General features: G+C 39.4%; 1 long non-coding RNA gene across 1 annotated transcript in view; it reads left to right on the top strand.

Annotated features, from left to right (window-relative positions):
• Window positions 1-18757: 18757 nt before the first annotated feature.
• LOC118015712 overlaps window positions 18758-21624 on the top strand; it is a 156241-nt gene continuing 153374 nt past the window's right edge. Inside the window, exon 1 of the long non-coding RNA XR_004680687.1 lies at window positions 18758-20007. This is a non-coding gene — a long non-coding RNA (uncharacterized LOC118015712). The remainder of the gene's footprint in view (window positions 20008-21624) is intronic.

The following is a 21624-nucleotide window of genomic DNA, read 5'->3' as shown; positions in this document are numbered from 1 at the left end:
ATCACCCACCTGTGCACTGGGTAATAGGCATACAGAATTCAGTCCCATCTGAGGATCATGCAGTGTCCCATGAACTGACTCCATTCCCTATTGGCCATGGTCTGGAGCCCTGGAAAACACTTTCTTAGACTCATGGACAAGAGAGTCTTTGTGGATGTTCAAGAGTCCAGTGGAGAAGTTCCAGCACACCACTGGGGCAAAAAAAAAAAAAAAAAAAAAAAAAAAAAAATATATATATATATATATATATATATATATTTTATATATGCTGCAATGAACATGGGAATGCTGATATATATCCAAGATCCTGATTTCATTTCCTTAGATATATACCCAGAAGTGAAGTTGCTAGATCATATGGTAGTTCTATTTTTAAATTTTTGAGAAACCTCTACACTGTTTCCAAAATGGCCACACCAATATATAAATAAATATATATATATATATATATGCGTTTGGATATATTGAGAGGGTATGAGGAACAGTTCAACTTTACTCATGTCACCCTTCTTCCAAAGCAGCACAGCTCAGTGCCAAGAAAGACCTTCTCAGTTATAACTTCTCCTTTGGGAGAAAATGAGAGCATGTAAGTGAGCACACTGCTTCCCCAACTGTGCAGAACACTACCAAAGAGGCTCATTTCTCCCTCATCCCATACAGGAGGATTAATATTGTTGAAATGTCCATACTACCCAAGGCCATCTATAGATTTAATGCAATACCTGTCAAAATTCCAATCTCATTTTTCACAGGAATAAAAAAAAATCCTAAAATTCATATGGAATCACAAAAGACCCTGAATAGCTAAAGGAATCCTGAGAAAGAAGAACAAAGCTGGAGGCATCATACTTCTTATTTCAAGCTATATTGCGAAGTTATAGTAATCAAAACTGTATGGTGCTGGCATTCTGTTCCAGTGGAACAGAAATGAGAGCCCAGATATTGTGAACTAATATTTGACAAGGGAGCCAAGAATATTCAATGGGGAAGGGATAGTCTCTTTAATAAAGGGTTTTGGGAGAATGATAATCACATGCAGATGAATGAAATTGGGACCCTTATCTTACACCATTCACAAAAATTAACTCAAAAATGGATAGAAGACTTCAATGTAAGACCTCAAACCATAAAACTCTCAGAAGAAAACATAGGAAGAAATCTCATTGACATTGGTCTTGGCAACAATGTTTTGGATGTGACACCAAAAGCACAAGGAACAAAAGCAAAATAAATAAGTGAGACTACATTGAAAAAAATGCTGCTGCACAGCAAAGTAAATGATAAACAAAATAAAAATGCAACCAACTGAATGGGAGAAAATATTTACCATTTATCTGATAAGGTTAGTATCCAAAATATATAAGGAACACATACAAGTCAATAGCAAAAAGACCAATCCGGTTCAAAAATGGGCACAGGAACTGAATTGACTTTCCCAGAGAAGACATCCAAATGGCCAGGAGGTACATGAAAAGGTACTCAATGTCACTAATCATCAGGAAAATTCAAATCAAAACTACAATATCACCTCACACCTGTTAGAATGACTATTATCAAAAAGACAAGAGATAACAAGTGTCGTTGAGCATTTAGAGGAAAAGGAACCTGTGCGCACTGTTGGTGGGAATGTAAATTGGTGTGGCCATTTTGGAAACAGTGTAGAGGTTTCTCAAAAATTTAAAAATAGAACTACCATATGATCTAGCAACTTCACTTCTGGGTATATATTTAAGGAAATGAAATCAGAATCTTGGATATATATCAGCATTCCCATGTTCATTGCAGCATTATTCACAATAGCCAAGATATAGAAACAACCTAAGTGTCTATCAATGAATAAATGGATAAAGAAGGTGAAGTGTGTGTGTGCGTGTGTGTCTAATATTATTTAGCCATGAGAAAGAAGGAAATCATGCTGTTTGTGACAACATGGATGAATCTTGAGGACATTATGTTAAGTGAAATAAGTCTGACAGAGAAAGACAAATACTGTGTAATGTTACTTATATATGGAATCTAAAAAAAAGCTGAACACATAGAAACAGTAGAATTGTGGGAGGAGGGTTGGGGAAATGAGATATTGATCAAAGGATATAAACTTTCAGCTAGAAGATGAATAAATTCTGGGGATATAATGTACAGCATGGCAGATTATAGTTAAAAATACTATATTATATACTTGAAAGTTAGAGAGAGTAGATCTTAAATGTTCTCACCACCAAAAAGAAATGGTAGTTATGTGAGGTATGGAGGTGCTGACTCTACTATGGTGGTCATTTTCAATCTATGTGTGTCAAATCATCACACTGTATACCTTAAACTTACACACATTACTTATCACTTATAGCTCAATAAAGGTTGGAAAAAAATGATGGTTCTATCCAAAAAAGTCCATTAAGGGTAGAAGATTATAAATGTTAAAGAGGTTGTGGAGAAAGGGGAACCCTCTTACACTGTTGGTGGGAATGCAAGTTGGTACAGTCACTTTGGAAAACAGTGTGGAGTTTCCTCAAAAAATTAAAAATAGAGCTACCCTATGACCCAGCAATTGCACTATTGGGTATTTACCCCCAAAGACACAGATGTGAAAAGAAGGACCATATGCACCCCAATGTTCATAGCAGCAATGTCCGCAATAGCCAAACTGTGGAAAGAGCCGAGATGCCTTTCAACAGATGAATGGATAAAGAAGATGTGGTCCATATATACAATGGAATATTACTCAGCCATCAGAAAGGATGAATACCCAACTTTTACATCAACATGGATGGGACTGGAGGAGATTATGCTAAGTGAAATAAGTCAAGCAGAGAAAGTCAATTATCATATGGTTTCATTTATTTGTGGAACATAAGGACTAGCATGGAGGACATTAGGAGAAGGAAGGGAAAAATGGAGGGGGAGACGAACCATGAGAGACTCTGGACTCCGAGAGACAAACTGAGGGTTTTAGAGGGGAGGGGGTTGGAGGGATGGGTTAGCCCGGTGATGGGTATTAAGGAGGGCACATACTGCATGGAGCACTGGGTGTTATATGAAAACAATGAATAGTGGATTACTACATCAAAAACTAATGATGTATTGTATGGTGACTAACATAATAAAATAAAAAATTTTTTTTAAAAAATTAAATGCAAATTGGGAAAAAGACTATATGTGTGTGTGTGTGTGAATATACTATATACATATACTATATATATACTGTACATATATACATATACATATATATGTATATGTGTGTGTGTGTATATATATATATGTAATATATCTCCCCAGGAGAAGAATAATCCCCTTGGGACCTCATAGTTATGGGAAATATTAGATAGCATGAGGAAAAGGCCAAGTGTAATACATTTAATTTGATAAGACTTTGCACAGAGGTCATCATTCACTTGTCTCTTTGTATAAATTCATACCCAGCTCACCAACCTCCTTCCTTTTAATATCCCCACCAAACTTGGCTAGTGTGGAATGGTGTCTGCATTAGTGCATATAGACTAATTGTGATAAGAAACAATCTTCCATCTCAATGACAAGCATAATAAAGTTTATTTCCTGTTCACTTCGTGGTCCAATGACAACCACTAGAGCATTATTTACAAGATTTATTTTCTTTTGTTTAAAAAATCTACTTGGCCAGACCTTTTTTCCTCTGCCTAACTAGAGGAGCTCTACAATCAGGAATAGTCATTGTCAGTGTGGTCTTCATCATCATCGTCCTCATCATTAGCACCAACAGATGAACAAGATCAACCACCATTCACTGAGTGTTACTGTGCCTCACTTACAGCGACAAACATTGCACATAATTAAGGAATATATTCTTTACTCCCATTTAATAGATTAGGAAACTGAAGCTTAGAATCACATAGTAAAGTGGAGCTGGATTCAGACCCATATCTATTTAAATCTTAAGTTTTATATATTTTTTTACCACTTCTCTATAGTGTCCTAATACGTCTTAATTATAGAGAAGAAAATTGGAAAAGTAGAAGACTATCAATCCAATTTACTTTCTACTTAGAATAAAGTGGAGAAAACACTGTAAGATTTAATCAATTCTTAGGGTTTGAACCCAGTGTCACCTTGGTCCTTAACCCCTGCAACCTGAGTTTGCCAACACACGCAAGCTATCTCTTTTCCTCATTGAATGAGTAGTGAAACTCTGGACTTCCCTGTGTTTGCACAAAAGCCTCACTTAACATAAAGCTGTGTATATATTTACTAGATTTTACTGAAATTATTGAGATGTGGTTGGGGGATAGAAGTACAGTTTACATCGTCAAAAAGCAAATAACTTCAAATTGAACATCAGATGATATCACTCTTCCCCCAAGCCCCAGGACTGGGCACTGGGTGCTTTGCCCTAGCTGCAGGTCATCTCCTTTTCTGGCCCCTTTCACCGTCTGTTCTGGATTGTTTCCCAAACTCCACATTTTTCTTCTTCTATTAAATAGGGCCATTCAGTTTTCTTCCACTTCAAACTCTGCTTCATGTTCACCTTTGTGAATCCAAAACCATCAAGATGCTCAATAGAGCAAAAGCGCTCTCTATATTACAGATTCCACCTTTCTTAGAAGACAGATGATAGAAATTTCCTCTCTAGGGCCACCACCCTGGAGAGACTGGGCTCATTCCTGCAAGGACCTAGCAGAGCCTTAAATCAATGCTAACAGTAATCCAGCATCCCACACCTCTCCTGATAGCCTAAACCAAGCAGATTCCCTGTAGACTAATTTTACTGGGTCTAGGTCTGGGTCTCTGCCTTCTGCTACTTCTGGGCTGGGCTGGAGTTTCTGGAACCCAGGAGACTGCTTGGGCTTCTGGGCTCCTTAAAGGGCACTTGGCACCCTGTAAGAATGGCTTATTAAAGGAAACAGTAGGACTGCTTCCCCTTTTATAGTCTAGCCATGGAAAGTTTGACCCACTTGGGGAGGTTGGAGGTGGAAGATTTTAGACTTTGAGACAGTAGGTTGAACCTGTTTGGCAAGGCAGTAGCAAGGCCTCAGATAGAAAACATGGGCCCTAAAGCTCTGAGGCCAAGTTCTTGGTGGTCAGGAAAGCCCAGTGAGGGCTCTACAAAAAATAATGACAGCAGTTAAGACATTCAATGGTTGAGCTTTGAGCTGAAATTCCATATTTTGCTTTTTTTTTTTTTTCCTTCTTCTTCACTCTTGAAGTTTGGCTCACCACTTTTTCCCCTCTCCTGAGGTCCCGTTCACACATGAGTGTTATTAAGGCATCTGGAGGGTGGGGTGAATGGTGACCATGTCACAAAGGAAGGCTAATTGGCTGGCACTCCTCCCTCCCCCTCCTCTAGCTGGCCTGAATCTCTTTGGTTTTTAGTTCTTCCTAAGGGGTCTTGGCATGTGTGGCCTGCTTCTCTTTTCAAAATAATTAAAACCAAAAGTTAAAATTACGTCCTTTCTTGTTGCTAATGCTGTTTTGCCATAGTTTGTGAGGTAGGTAGGTGGAAGCAGGGTGCCATTGGGACATTTTGGTTTCCTACCTGGACCTGAACCCAGTCAACTTCTGCACAGTATGCCCAGGCTGTAATATCCCCTAAAACATGAATGGCAAATTCTGGGCACATTTTCCCACTCCCAAACTTTTGGCAGAAATTACTAATGAACCAAGACTTTTTTCTCCCTGTCAGCTGAGCCTGGGTAATCCCATGATCCTCCTTAATACAACTTCCCCAGCAGCTACTAACAGTACTTGAGGTTGGCTTAGTGATTGGAATCCACTTAGCATTCTTGTCCTTACCCTAAATTGCTTTGAGGCCCAGAAAGCATGGCCTTGTTGGTAAGGGCTCAGCCAAAGGCAAGGTTAGTTGGATAAATTGTAGGTTTGCTTCTGAATCCAAAAGAAGCTCCTTCCTGAGCCTTCAGACGTCTTATACATTCTTTCTCCCCTCTCCTGTCTACTTCCGTACTTCCTCTTCACAGAGTGCACTCTGGCCTCCCAAGGAAGACTCTGCTTTCCAAGGTACTTGCTACCAGTGATGAAAGGGCCCACCTATTTCAACTGAGACTCCCTTAGCCATAAATTTATACCACTAACAGTGAATCTTTTGGGTTAAGCCTTCAGTTAAAATGAGAAATATGTTACCTAGAAGAAACTGAGCTGTCTGGAGTTTCTGGAATGTTGAGTGGGTGGCAGCTGGTTGACAGAATGGTTGGCTCAGGGTACTAGGGTAGATAGAGCTGAACTCAAATTCCTGCTAGACCACTTACTTGCCGGGTGACCTTTGGATAGTTAATTGAACCTCTTTGAATGCATTTCCTCATCAGTAAAACAATAAGTCCTTATCTGATGTTGCATTGGGAGGAAAAAATAAGTTCATACCTGTAAGGCACCTGGCGCAGTTTGGCAAGTTCTGAGTACACATGAGGCCCCTTCCACCCCCACACTGGTAGCAGATAACATTAATGGACCAACACACTCAATAAATTTGTGCCGATTTTATCCTCTGTTTATTGACCACTTGACAAAGAGATGACATTAGTTGTTCAAGGTCACACAGCTAATAAGGGACAGAACTGGGTTTTGATTCTAGGTCTACAGGAAACTACTTTGATGGTTTTAACTACTGGTTGACTTTAGGCAAGCTACTCTAATCATCAGTTTCCTGGAGGAAGAAATCATTTTCTCACCTGTAAAATGGAGACAATATAACCTATCTTACTGAGTTACTGTAAGGATGAAATCATAAGACTTGATCTGTTATTAATACGTGCTCTCACAAATTTGTTATCAGTGTTGTCCTTCTCCTTCTCATCACTGTTATTATATATTTTTTTCAGAATCTGCTCCCTCCTCCCCAGCATCCAGCACTGTAGCTAGCAAGTGACAGGTGTTTAGTATGTGAGCAGCTCTGTGAGGGCAACATATGGTATTGTTACTCTAGGAAGGGAGGAGAAATGAATGACTTTTGGGACTGAGAACTCTGGCTGACCTCCTGGCATCCTAATAAACAATTCCAGGAAACCTCTTTCTAGCTACCTTGGGAAAAGTAGAAGTAGCTCAGCCAAGCAAGGATCAGAAACTCTTCCCAGTCCCCACTGGATCTTGGCTGTTTGTGGGTATCCTGCAGGGGCTGGCCTTCTAAATGGCCAGCAAGATAAGACCTGTTCTTCTTATGTTCATGAGGGAATAGCTCCTAGGCCTCCTGTGTGTGGAAAGAGCAGATCACTGGATCATGTAGGAAAAGAGATCTCATTAACTGTTGTTTCCCATTTTTAACACCAATGCCTGAAATAGACCACTCTTGTTGAGATTGTTAAGAGAGGTGTTTTTGTCACCAAGAGTTCTAAGGAAATCAGAATTCCCTGAGCTTTGGTCTGAACTATCCCCAGACAAATGCTAACATAACATTAATTATCCAGATTATTATACTTCCCCATCCCCATTAGAGAATCACTGATTTGGGTAGTCTTCCTTAAGCTCTTGGCGATCATTTCCTTCTTGAAAACATGTGAGTTCCAGTGATGGCAACTTTATATTTCTATTGGTCAAATGAAAGTGGTATACCTTGCTTTTAGTCAGCATATATCTGTTTTTCCTCATGGTTCACCTATTTAAAAAAAAAAAAAAAGAAACAGAAAAGTTACAAAGATAGTACAGATAGTTCTCATATACCTTCACCCAACTTTCCCTAACATCTTACACAATCATGGTACATTTGTCAAAACTAAGAAATTAACATCAATACCATGGTAGTAACAAAGCCATAGACTTTTGGGGGGGGGCAGATTTTACCAGTTTTTTCACTAGTATCTTTTTTTTTTTTTTTTGGTTCCATGATCCAACCCAGGATTTCACATTGTTTTAAATTGTCAGGTTTCCTTAGTCTCCTCTGATCTGTGGCAGTTTCAGAGTTTTTCTTAGTTTTTCATGACATTGACAAATATTTTGCAGAATTTGTTTCTATTTGGGTTTGTTTGATACCCCTATTTATTTAAATAACTTTTTAATTTTGTGGTAGCTTAAGATTTATAAAAATCAAAAAGAATAGTTCTAATACCCCACACCCAATTTTTCTTATTACTAATATCTTACATTATGATGGCATGTTTTCATAATTAATAAACTGATATTGATATATTATTACTAACTAAACTCTATTGTTTATTCATATTTCCTTATCTTTGACCCACTGTCATTTTTCTGTTCCAGGATCCTATCCAGGATACCAAATTACATTTAGCTGTCATGTGCCCTTAGGCTCCTCTGCTGTGTGGCAGTTTCTTAGACTTTACTTATTGTTGTTTTTGTTGTTTTAAAGATTTTATTTATTTATTTATTAGAGAGAGCACAAGCAGGGGAGGGGCAGAAGGAGAAGCAGACCCCCTGCTGAGCAGGGAGCCCAATGCAGGCTCGATCCCAGGACCCCAGGATCATGACTTGAGCTGAAGGCAGACACTTAGCCCACTGAGCCACCCAGGCACCCTGACTTTCCTTGTTTTTTATGACCTTGATACTTTTGAGGAGTACTCGACAGACATTTTGTACACTGCCCCTCAGTTGGGATTTGACATTTTTTTTCTCATAATTAGACTGGGGTTATGGCTTTTTAGGCAAAGACTATAGAGGTAAAGTGCCATTCTTATTGTATCATATAAAGGGTGTGTGCTGTCACGTAATTTATGACTGTTGATGTTGAGTTTGATACCTAGGCTGAGGTAGTGTTTGTCAGGTTCCTACACCATAAAGTTACTCCCCCTATCCATATTGTATTCTTCATAAGAAAGTCATTATGGACAGTCCATCTTTAAGGAGTGGAGTTATTCTCCACCTCCTTGAGGGTGCAATATCTGCATACATTATTTGGAGTTTTTTTGCATGTAAAATTGGTCTTCTCACCCATTTATTTGTTTAATCATTTATATTAGTATGGACTTGATATTTATTTTATACTTTGACTTATTTTTTTAATTTTTTAATTAACATATAATGTATTATTTGTTTCAGGGGTACAGGTCTGTGATTCATCAGTCTTACACAGTTCACAGCGCTCACCATAGTACATACCCTCCCCAATGTCCATCACCCAGCCACCCCTTTCCTCCCACCCCCTCCACTCCAGCAACCCTGAATTTGTTTCCTGAGATTAAGAATCTCTTATGGTTTGTCTCCCTCTCTGGTTTCATCTTATTTCATTTTTCCCTCCCTTCCCCTATAATCATCTGTCTTGTTTCTCAAATTCCTCATATCAGTGAGATCATATGATACTTATCTTTCTCTGATTGATTTGTTTCGCTTAGCATAATACCCTCTAGTTCCATCCACGTCGTTGCAAATGGCAAGATTTCATTTTTTTGATGGCTGCATAATATTCCATTGTGTATATATACCACATCTTCTGTATCCATTTATCTGTTGATGAACATCTAGGCTCTTTCCATAGTTTGGCTATTGTGGGCATTGCTGCTATAAACATTGGGGTGCAGGTGCCCCTTCGAATCACTACATTTGTATCTTTGGGGTAAATACCCAGTAGTGCAATTGCTGGGTTGTAGGGTAGCTCTATTTTCAACTTTCTGAGGAACCTCCATACTGTTTTCCAGAGTGGCTGCACCAGCTTGCATTCCCACTAACACTGTACGAGGGTTCCCCTTTCTCCGCATCCTCGCCAACGTCTGTCATTTCTTGACTTGTTAATTTTAGCCATTCTGAATGGTGTGAGGTGGTATCTCATTGAGGTTTTGATTTGGATTTCCCTTATGCCGAGTGATGTGGAGCACTTTTTCATGTGTCTGTTGGCCGTTTGGATATCTTCTTTGCAGAAAGGTCTGTTCATGTCTTCTGCCCATTTCTTGATTGGATTATTTGTTCTTTGGTGTTGAGTTTGATAAGTTCTTTATAGATTTTGGATACTAGCCCTTTATCTGATATGTCATTTGCAAATATCTTCTCCCATTCTGCTGGTTGTCTTTTGGTTCTGTTGACTGTTTCCTTTGCTGTGCAGAAGCTTTTATCTTGATGAAGTCCCAATAGTTCATTTTTGCCCTTGCTTCCCTTGCCTTTGGTGATGTGTCTAGGAAGAAGTTGCTACGGCTGAGGTCGAAGAGGTTGCTGCCTGTGTTCTCCTTTAGGATTTTGATAGATTCCCGTCTCACATTTAGGTCTTTTATCCGTTTTGAGTCTATTTTTTGTGTGTGGTGTAAGGAAATGGTCCAGTTTCATTCTTCTGCATGTGGCTGTCCAATTTTGCCAACACCATTTGTTGAAGAGACTGTCTTTTTTCCATTGGACATTCTTTCCTGCTTTGTCGAAGATTAGTTGACCATAGAGTTGAGGGTCCATTTTGGGCTCTTTATTCTGTTCCACTGATCTATGTGTCTGTTTTTGTGCCAGTACCATACTGTCTTGATGATGACAGCTTTGTAATAGAGCTTGAAGTCTGGAATTGTGATGCCACTGGCTTTGCTTTGCTTTTTCAACATTCCTCTGGCTATTTGAGGTCTTTTCTGGTTCCATACAAATTTTAGGATTATTTGTTCCATTTCTTTGAAAAAAGTTGATGGTATTTTGATAGGGATTCCATTAAATATGTGGATTGCTGTAGGTAGCATAGACATTTTCACAATATGAAAACCTGAACAGACCCATAACCACTAAGGAAATTGAAGCAGTCATCAAAAATCTCCCAACAAACAAGAGCCCACGGCCTGATGGACTCCCAGGGGAATTCTACCAAACTTTTAAAGAATACCTATTCTTCTGAAACTGTTCCAAAAAATAGAAATGGAAGGAAAACTTCCAAACTCATTTTATGAGGCCAGCATTACCTTGATCCCCAAACCAGACAAAGACCCCATCAGAAAGGAGAACTACAGACCAATATCCCTGATGAATATGGATGCCAAAATTCTCACCAAAATAGTAGCCAATAGGATTCAACAGTACATTAAAAGGATTATTCACCATGACCAAGTGGGATTTGTTCCTGGGCTGGAAGTTTGGTTCAACATCCACAAATCAATGTGATAAAATACATTAATAAAAGAAAGAACAAGAACCTTATGATACTCTCAATAAATGCAGAAAAAGCATTTGGCAAAGTACAGCATACTTTCTTGATTAAAACTCTTCAGAGTGTAGGGATAGAGGGTATATACCTCATTATCATAAAAGCCATCTATGAAAAACCCACCAATGGGGAAAAACTGAGAGCTTTCCCCTTAAGGTCAGGAACATGGCAGGGATGTCCACTATCACCACTGCTATTCAACATAATACTAGAAGCTCTAGCCTGAGCAATCAAACAACAAAAAGAAATAAAATGTATCCGAATCGTCAAAGAAGAAGTCAAACTCTCACTCTTTGCAGATGCATATGATACTTTATGTGGAAAACCCAAAAGACTCCACCCCAAAACTGCTAGAACTCATACAGGAATTCAGTGAAGTGGCAGGATATAAAATCAATCCACAGAAATCAGTGGCATTTCTATACACCAACAGCAAGACAGAAGAAAGAAATTAAGGAGTCAATCCCATTTATAATTGCACCCAAAACCGTAAGATACCTAGGAATAAATCTAACCAAAGAGGCAAAGGATCTGTACTCAGAAAACTATAGAATACTCATGAAAGAAATTGAGGAAGACACAAAGACATGGAAAAACCTTCCATGCTTATCTTAAATTACTTTTATACAAATATAAGATGTATCAAAGATTATATTTAACTCATTAATCACTGAAGGAAACAGTAAAATATTTAAACCAGTTCAAAGAGCATTTTATTTTTTTATTTTTTAAAGATTTATTTATTTAGAGTGAAAGAGTGTGCGCAGTCAGGGGGAGCAATACTATTAGAATCCTCAAGCAGACTCCCCACTGAGCGTGGAGCCCATTGTGGGGCTTGAATCCAGGACCCTGAGATCATGATCTGAGCTGAAATCAAGAGTCAACCGCTTAACCAACTGAGCCACCCAGGTGCTCCCAAAGAGTATTTTAGAGTCTAAGTATCCAATATTAGATTAAACATATTAATTAGATATAATACAGTTATTTTTTAACAGGGCCATAAACCATAAATTCTGAGATTATGTGTTCCATGGGAAGGGAATTATTTCCATCTCAACCAGACACAAGTGTACAAGGTAACCTCTGCCCCAGCAGAGCTGTAAAATAGCTCAGACAATAGATTGTCAAGAGGAGCACTGTATTGGGAGAACATCCAGCAATTCCTTTGCAAGTCTTAGATAATTTTTCTGATACTGAGTTGTTGTAAAATGAATTTGAGGTATCTAACAAAGCTACATAGTTGGAAAAAGTGCAAAAATTGTTAATGAGGTAAATTTAAGAGAGAAAAGTAAGGATAGAGTAAATCCAGGGGTAAAGTTCGACTTGGAAATTTATACCTGAAAATCTTACACAACTTCTAAGAGAGGCTGGCAAATTTGACTACGTGCTTTTTGCTCTTGAAGCAAAGAGGGAACTAGGGGACTCCTAAGATTTGTCATCTTCAGAGATAGTTCTGAAATACACAGACTTTGGGTCTCTTTTTTAATTGGGGGAAAAAAAACCCGCCAAAACATGTTAGTTAAATTGTTGGCAGAAGTGCTTGGAGCTTCAGAAGCTGAGAAATTTATGGGATTAGGGTTCTGTGGGACCAAGGATTCTCAGGCTTTCTTGCCAAACTACATTTTCTCTTGGATGCTTCTAGCCAGAGCCCTTTTCTAATTAGACCAAGGCCATGGGTCTAAACCTGCTATAAGCCAAACATAGAAGAGATCGTTCTCTGATGTTGCCCACTATAATGTGTTTGGCTGGGTTAATTTTCTATAAATATCATTTGAAGAGGTGATAAGGTTGTACTAATGGTGGTAGAATATTAAATCCCCACCAAACTGCCTATCACTAGAGCTGATACTCCCAGTTTCATGAATAATACACACGCAAGGGCCATAGGACTAAGGATTTCCAAGAAAGCCTTATAGGCAAGCAACAGGTCTCAGAACAGAGCAGGTCAAACAGGGAGGAATCAGAAGGCCGCTCTCAGCCTGATGTTGCTTCTAGATTGTTTTAACATTTTCTTGATAAATCTTCCTATTGTGTTTCTGCATTTTAGGCAGAGGTCCTTTCAAAATGTCCATACCTTTGTTCCTTTGTCTGCATTTAAGCCTCAAACACAGGGACACACTGAGTCTCTGTACGTGGCAATGGAAATGTCATGAGAGAAATCCTAAAGGGGAGGAAAATATTAGAGGCCAAAAGTTGAGGTTACTTGTGTGGCTGAGTCCTCCTCAAAGCTGAATTTCCAAGGAGCACATCTCTGCCCTAGTTTTAGAAGGAAAACAATAATTGGTTCTTTTAAGGGTAAGGGTGATTCTCTTACTGTGTCTTTATGTAGAGCTAGAGTTGAGCTCCTTTTTGCCTGAATCATCATCTCTCAGTCAAGAAGAAGTACTGTAGGATTTCTTCCCTATACAGGATTAATGGAAAATGGCTTTTCTCTTTGAAAGGGTGTTGGAAATACAATCTCTTCACTGGTCTCAAGTTCAGGCAGATCATTCCAAGATAAGTATTTTTTATTGAACTGTTTTCATTTTCCCAGTGAGGTCACCACTCTGCCTCCCCGGGAGGCCTCCCACACAGAGAACATCACACCATCTCACTCAGCCTTAGAGATCCTGTCTGGCTGCCCTGGCCCGTGTCCCGAGCCTGAGACTTGGTGAGAGCAGATATGGCTCCTCCTTGTCTCAACCACAAAGATGTAAATCTCGGCACTATGAGTGACAGTTTTGTGGTTTACAGATGGTGAGAAATACTCATGGAACCTAAGGAGCACTCATTTCATCTGAGGGTGCTATTTAAACCCTAAACATTGGGTTTAAGGCTGTAAAAACTTTGAGGAATTTTCCATTTTCATCAGTATTTCTTTATTATAAATTTCAATAATTATTAGCTTCTGGAACCTTCTGAAGGCCAAAGTAACCACATCTTTCAAAGGAGAGAAAATTCTAGCATGTTGTTTAGCTTCCACATATTTGTGTTTTTCTCCAGTTTTTTTTTATTATTAATTTCTAGTTTGATACCTTTGTGGTCAGAAAAGTTGAATGCTATGTTTTCAGTCTTCTTAAATTTATTGAGACTTGTTCTGTGGCCTAACATGTGATCTATCTTGGAGAATGTTCCATGTGCACTTGAAAAGAATGTGTATTCTGTTGTTTTTGGATGGAATGTTCTGCATTATCTGTTATGTCCATCTGGCAAAAGAGAGAAAATTCTAAACATCACAAAAGTCCACTCTCATCTTTAAGCCCAGGCACTTATTTTTTCATTATTTACATCATCACCAGCACCACCACAACAAAACCAACAAAACAAAACAAAACTGCCTGTAGCGCCTAAAAATGTCTCCTTTATATTTCCTGGGATTTCAGTTTCAAAAGATATTCTGAGTTAAGAAGTCTTTTCTCTACCATTATATATTATCCTTCAAATTGATGCATATGAGACATTATTAGTCATGACATTAGTCATTCATGCTTTGATGTTGTTTAATTCTATAACTCGCTTTTTTCCTGATGTCCTTCTGATCGGCACCTAAAGAAATGGAAATTTTGGAACATGGGGGTGGTTCAGTTGGTTAAGTGTCCAACTCTTGATTTTGGCTCAGGTCATGATCTCAGGATTGTGAGATCGTGCCCTGCATTGGGCTCTGCGCTAGGCATGGAGCCTGCTTAAGATTCTCTCTCTTTAAGAAGGAGAAGGAGAAGAAGAGGAAGGGGAGGAAGAGGCGGAAGAGGAAGAAGGAGAAGAAGCAGAAGAGGAGGAGGAGGAGAAAAAGAAGAAGGAGAAGGAGAAGAAGGAGAAAGAGAAGGAGAAGGAGAAATGGAGATTTTATTGGAAAGGACTGGAGTGGAGATGGGAAGGACTTAGATTGGGGAATACTAGACTGTATCTAAGACTCCTATCAGCCTTAAGACTTTTCTTTTGTTTGAAATATCTTTTCCTTTGAAAATTATGTCCGATATTTAAGCCAATCCAAAGTATAACATGTGGCTATATCAATACAGGTAGTCACCTAACAAACACTCAGCCAATTCAATTTAGGAAGTGACAAGAGAGTGGTTCCCAGCGAATGGCTTATTGTTCCATGTCTAACTCTTAAAAAGAGATTTCAAGATAGTGGTGGCTGTGGCTACAGGGTGAGTTAGGAAGGTGGAAAAGAAAAGTGGTATCCTAATTTCTGGGGTGCCCATAGGCAACCAGTGTATAGTATACTCTGCAACTCCTTTAGCTCTATGATGGTCTGTCACTTTCCTACACCCCCTTCATCACTCTCCCCTGGATGAAAGTTTGACCCATTATAACACATCCTTTCATTCATTTCCAAGCAGGTATAAGTTACATTTTTTTTAAAGCACAAACACAGAAGCCAACTTTGACTAGCTTAATTTAAAAAGGGATAGGGGTGCCTGAGTGGCTCAGTCAGTTAAGCATCTGCCTTTGGCTCAGGTCATGATCCCAGGGTCCTGGGATCAAGCCCCACATTGGGCTCCCTCAGGGGAGAGCCTGCTTCTCCCTTTCCCTCTCCTGCTCCCCCTGCTTGTGCTCTCTCTCTCAAATAAATAAATAAATTAAAAAAAAAAGGGATATATTGGAAGATTAACAGGGAACTGAATAACAAAGTTGTGGTAGTTTGTTGATATGACCATGTTTTTATACCCATCTCGGTATCCACACCCTTTGCAATGTGACTTTGCAGCTCCTTCCACCAAGGAGTAGGTCTTAGCTCCCACCCTCTTGAATTTGGTCCTGTGGCTTGCTTTGGCTGATGGAATGCAGTGAAAGTGATGGTGTGCCATGTCTGAGCCTAGACCTCAGCAAGTCTTGCATGCTTCCACTCCCTCTCCTGGAATTCTGCGCAGCTACTTGTGAATAAATTCAGTGGAAGATGAGACACCATGTAGGAAAGAGACAATTCCACCTGAGGTTACCATAGACCAGCCAGCTTCCAGTTCACCAATGGCTGATTGCAGATGATGTATGAATCCTTCCAAGACCAGGAGAAAGGCCCAGCTTAGCTGAGTGCAAATTGCTGACCTCCAGAATCTTGAGATAAATAAATGGATATTATTTTATGCTGCTAATTTTGGGGATTATTTGTTATACAGCAAAAGCTCACTAGTACAAAAGCCTTGAGAAAAATAGAATCCAGGAACTGGGTCACCTGTGGCTCCTCCACAGAGCTGCCAGCAGATGACATAGTTCCAGTTGCCTTTTATTCTTTTTGAGCCCTGTCCATTCCTGGGTAAAAGAATTTGATGGGTCCATTTCGGGTCATGAGCCCTCCCTAGGATAGTGGTGGAGTCCTCTGGTTTAACAGCCTTGCTTGAACCATAAGGAGTAGAGAAGGGGCAGTTCCTTAAAAAGGAGGGTAGTAGCTGCTATTTCCAAGAACAGGGAAGAGGAGGTCCTAGGTAGATAAAATACATGTCTATAATATGCATTCATTTTGTGTACTTACTCAAGGAGGTGTAAGACATTCACTTTCCTCAAGGAAGTCTTGGCCTAATGGAGGAGTCTGGGAAGAGCAGTGTCAGGCAGGTAATAGTGTGGTTACTGCTGTCACCGAGGGACCAGAGGTGACCAAGAGCCCAGAGGATGGACATTTAACCCCGACTCACTACCAGGAAAATTCTTGGAAGAGACTGCATTGGAACTGAGTTCTATGAGATATATACTGAGCTAGGTGAGGAGGCAAGAGTGGCAAGCAGCACTGAGGTCCTTCCAGGCACTGGGAGTGGCATGAGTGACAGCCTAGAGTCAGAATTTTAAACTTGTCACCATGGACCAAAATTACATAACGTTTATGCCTGGTGTGGCTCAACTTCTTTGAAGAGAAAAAAAATATATTAAAAAAACCCTACTTCTCACAAGTTTCTATTGTTTTATCTTCCTCTGTTATAAATAGCCTTGTGTGCTTGCTAAGGAATGTATGTTTTCTCCTATAAGCACGGGGGAGCTATTGCAGTTATTTGAACAAGGGGGGTGGTTAGGCTCATATTTGCGTTTGAAAAAATTTGTGCTTACAGCAAAGAGAAGAAAGATGGCAAAGGGCAAGAGAGGAGGCAGGGAGACCAACCACGGAGCTGTTGTTTTCTAGACAAGAAGTAATGGCTTCAATTAAAGGGAGTGGAATGAGGAAGTGGCAAGGATGGGATGGATCTTTTGGTAATATCCTCAACGGATATATGAAGACACCAGTCGCTTCTATCTTTAAAAGTACCGTTGTTCCCTTAAAGTCATAATGAAAAAGGCCTTTGTGTTTGATAACAGATCTTCCTTTATGTCAAATAAGACACACCTGTTATGAAGAAATTGGTGATAAGCTTACATCTACATGATGCAAAAAATCCCTCCTTGTTCTTGCTTAGAAAAACAAATAGCTCTCCTTGGATCCACTCAACCTTCAAGAGAGCCAACTAGTCTCCACACCCACTTAGAGTCATGGTGTGAGACAGAGGGCTGTCAAAGGCCAGCCCTGAACTAGAACCAGATGGGAGAAGATTCACGCCAGAGACCATCATCCAAACCTCTTGATTTTCAGTGATCAGCAGTTGAATGTTCAGAGAAAGTGCATTTGATGGCTTAGTCACAACTGGATCAACTGAAATAACAATGCAAGGAGGTGTCTGACCCTGGAGAGATGAAAGGAACAGCTGCCAAGAGATCCTTGCTAGCCTTCTGCGGAGGGGAGGCAGAGGAAGGGCGGTATCCTTGCTCAAAAGGGTTGGACAGAAAGCCAAAAAAAAAAAAAAAAAAGATTGATTTGAGGTTTCATCTTTAAATATGATAGAGTAGGCTTGGAGAGTTGATGCAGATCTCCAGGGTGTGTGCAAATTGGAAGATAAAAAATATGCATTTATAGTGGATATTTCTGTTAGCACTTAAAAAAACTTGATATTTAAAAAGTATCAGTAATTCGATTAGTAGGTTACATGTTTGTTATAAGCACGAAAAGTCACAGCAGAGTATATGACCCTTTCCCTGTGGTTGGGAAGTTCAGACATTTGCATTGAGAAATGCTGATATCAATACAAGGAATAAAGGCTGATGGCAATCAGAATCTAGTGGTGTTGGTGAAGGGAAGAGGTGCCCAAGGAAGGCAATTTGGCAATGAAACTCAATTTTAGACTTGTTTTTATCTCTAAATGATACCATTGAGTGGCAGAGCTTCACTGACATGACTGAAAGAAGACTTTGTACATGGAGAGCTGGACATCTTGGTCTCCTTCCCAGGCCACATTGCCTATGCAATGTGTGCTCCATGCATTATTTGTTTTTCATAAATCTTGATATATATTGTCAATTGCGTGATTTTATTGTATTGTGGTTTTGCATATGTATGTATGTTTAAAACATTGATTTGTTAAGTGAAACATTTTAAATGTATCATATGTTTTATACTCCTGTTTTTCCATTTTTCTATTTTTATTTTACTTTTTTATTAAACTAGGCAGCTCCAGAAAATGGAAGTCAATCTATCCTCTCTTAACAGTGGAGAGCTCCCGATTTCAATGCAGGAAATGTTAGGGCACTCCCTGATTAATTCCCAAATAATAGTGATTACTCTTTATCAAAGACCTATTATAAGCCAGTTACTTTACCCATATCCTTTAAAATTAAAAAAAAAAAATTAAAGTAAATGCATTATAGCAGACACTATAAAAAATCAAATGAGGAAGAAAATAAGTTACTTGCAGTACTGCAGGAAATCCCATCACTGGAGATCCCTGTTAAGAGACAGCCATATTGTCTCAGAGTCATGATCTCTCAAAGTTGGATGAAGGGTCAACACTGCCTTGCTCCAGTCAATGGAGCTGAGCATGGCAGAAAGGTAAGGAAGACACTTTTCAAGGGAGTGAAGTCGAGAGACATCTCTGCAGTACTGGGCACAGCTCCTTTATTTTTTTTTAAGTAGATGGGGCTTGAACTCATGACGCTGAGATCAAGACCTGAACTGAGATCAAGAGTTGGATGCTTAACTGACTGAGCCACCAAGGTGCCCCTGGACACCGCTCCTTGACAAGGGCATGTAATTCTGAGGTGCCAGTGAGGGGGCAAGGGTCTCGTGGAACAGAAGTGGTGACCATTATTGGGTGACTTCTTGCCTCAAGCTGCCTAACTTTGAGAAAGTGCCCCCAGCCTTTGCTTTCAGACTTCGTCCTTTTCTGGTGAGATGTCCCAGGGCTCTTCTAAACCATCAGCCCTGCCTTGCTCACACCTAATGATGAAAGTCTGGGTGTGAGGGCAGTGTTAACGCCTGCCCAGAATTCAGAGGCCTGGCCCACTGTGCCATTGCTCAGACCCAAACAACAGAGCACGTGTGATTTTGCTCCTCTGCTGACCCGTTTATTGTACTTTCATTATGTGTCTCTCTCTCCCATTCCTGCCAAAGGTCAGGGGGAGGCATTTCACCTGGTGAAGATGTCTCCTTTCCCCGGTGAAGATACCGCCGATCACTGAAATGTTTCGGGAGGGCTATGATTTACAGACAACACGATGCTGTAGGACCTTCATGAGCCCTGCATGTTCTGACTTTGGAGTCCCCACCACACAAAATATCAAATATACCAGCTGCACTCATATCCCACATTAAATATGCTTTTTTGTTTTAAGAATCTTTGTAGGATTTTTGTATTTGTGCTTTAGAAATTATTTGGCGCCATGTCACTCATTTAATTTATGATTGGCTATGAGTTCCCAACAATTACTGTGTCCACTATGAATAGGGGAACTTGTGAAGTGAGAAAACTGAACCTATAAGTTGTATTTGATGGAATAAAATCCTTATGAATGCTTAATTTAACAGTGAATGAAGCTGGCATGTTGGTACATTTTGTAGACATTTAATTAAGCGTTTATTAATTTTTACATTTATTGTTTTCTTTTGTAGAGTTGGAGCCAACAACTGTTTTTCTATCTGGGTCTCATGATTTTTCTAGGCTCCTAGAAGCTCTTACCTCTGGGATCTCATTGCACTGGTAAGATTCTTATACAATAGTAATTCTCAAACACTTTGGCTTCAGGACCGTTTTACACTCTTAAAAATTATTGAGGGCCCCAAAGAACCTTTTTATTAAGTGTGGGTTGTATCTACTAATATTTATTGTATTAGAAATTACAACTGAGAAATTGAAAAATCATTTATCTACCAATTTATTTTAAAATAACAATAATTAACTAACTGATTAAAAGTTACATAATTAACATTTTTGGTGATAATTATATTTTCCAAAAAAATTTCAGTGGGGAAAGTGACATTTTTGCAAATCTCCTTAATGTGTGACCTAATAGAAGACAGATTCTCATAACCTCTTCTGCATTCAATGTGTTGCCATATGTTGTTTTGCTTGCAGTATAAAAAAAATGTAGCCTCTTACAGATATGTAGTTGTGAAAGAGAAAGGTACTTTAATAGACTTTTTTGATACTAAGTCAAAATTTGACTGCCAGTTTCTTCAAAGTTGGTTGTAATGTGGAATGTGAAACCATATCAATGAAATTTTCATACTATGTTACCTTAAAATCCACTGGCTATTTTGCACTTAAATCAGTGTTTTGCCTGCGTGTACTTTTGCAGTATGATGTATTGGGCATTTGGAAAATATTGATTCACTGAATTATGCAGATCATCCAGGTGTTGACACATTTCTTTATATGACATCAAAATATCACTCTCATTAATGCCACCACGGATCTCATTAGAAAAATCTTCAGGTATTGGGAAGCTGGCAAGTTAATGATGGCATATATATTTTCCAAAATCCTAATTTCCATATCAAAGCTTGAATGTTACCATTGGTAACAGATACTGTCAGTTGTTTTCTTTTACATAACAGGCTCATGTACTTAATTTTTGAGAACATGTCTGCCCATTACTCAAGTCTGAATGCCCATAGTTTCCATTTGTCCCTTCACGTACAAATGGTAATCCATGAAAAAAGTTTAGTTTGGATTGCAACTCCAACAACTGAGCAGGTGCCTTTCCTTGAGACAACCATGGTACTTGGACATGTGTAGAAATACATTATTCAATCTTCCCATTTCCCCATGTAGAGTCCTTTTCTTTTGAGTGAGCGCTCAAGTGGGGGGAGGGGCAGAGGGAGAGGGGGAGAGGGAATCTCAAGCAGGCTTCAAGCCCAGCGTGGATCCTGATGTGGGGCTCGATCTCACAACCCTGAGATCATGATTGGGAGATTACAACCTGAGCCAAAATCAAGAGTCAGTCGCTTAACTTACTGAGCCACCCAGGTACCCCTCATGCAGAGTCTTAAAAAGACATGTGCTCAAGGGTTGAGATTTAATAAAATTAATAATTATTCTCCTTCATCAAAGACATGCTTAAGTGAAATGGTGTTTTTTTTTCCCTACTGTAAGTGCGTGACTTTGGAGAATGCAATGACCACTAGCATAGTTTGGTGGCAGCTTTTTGCACCTTTTCTTTTCACCAATGTGTAAATACATTGGAAGAAAAAAATAATGTCTTGGTGTTGTTCTGAATATTGTTTTGACCTTGTGGGTCCCCTGTCAAGCTCTGGGATCCAGAGTTCCACGAACCTCACTTTGACAGCTGCTGTGATACAAAGCCCTGATCTAAGT

This window comes from Mirounga leonina, unplaced genomic scaffold, assembly GCF_011800145.1.
Source record: "Mirounga leonina isolate KUSES-001 unplaced genomic scaffold, KU_Mleo_1.0 Mir_166, whole genome shotgun sequence".
Classification (NCBI taxonomy): Eukaryota; Metazoa; Chordata; class Mammalia; order Carnivora; family Phocidae; genus Mirounga; species Mirounga leonina.
The sequence above is the reverse complement of the archived record's forward strand: the minus strand, read 5'-3'. Positions and strand labels throughout refer to the sequence as shown.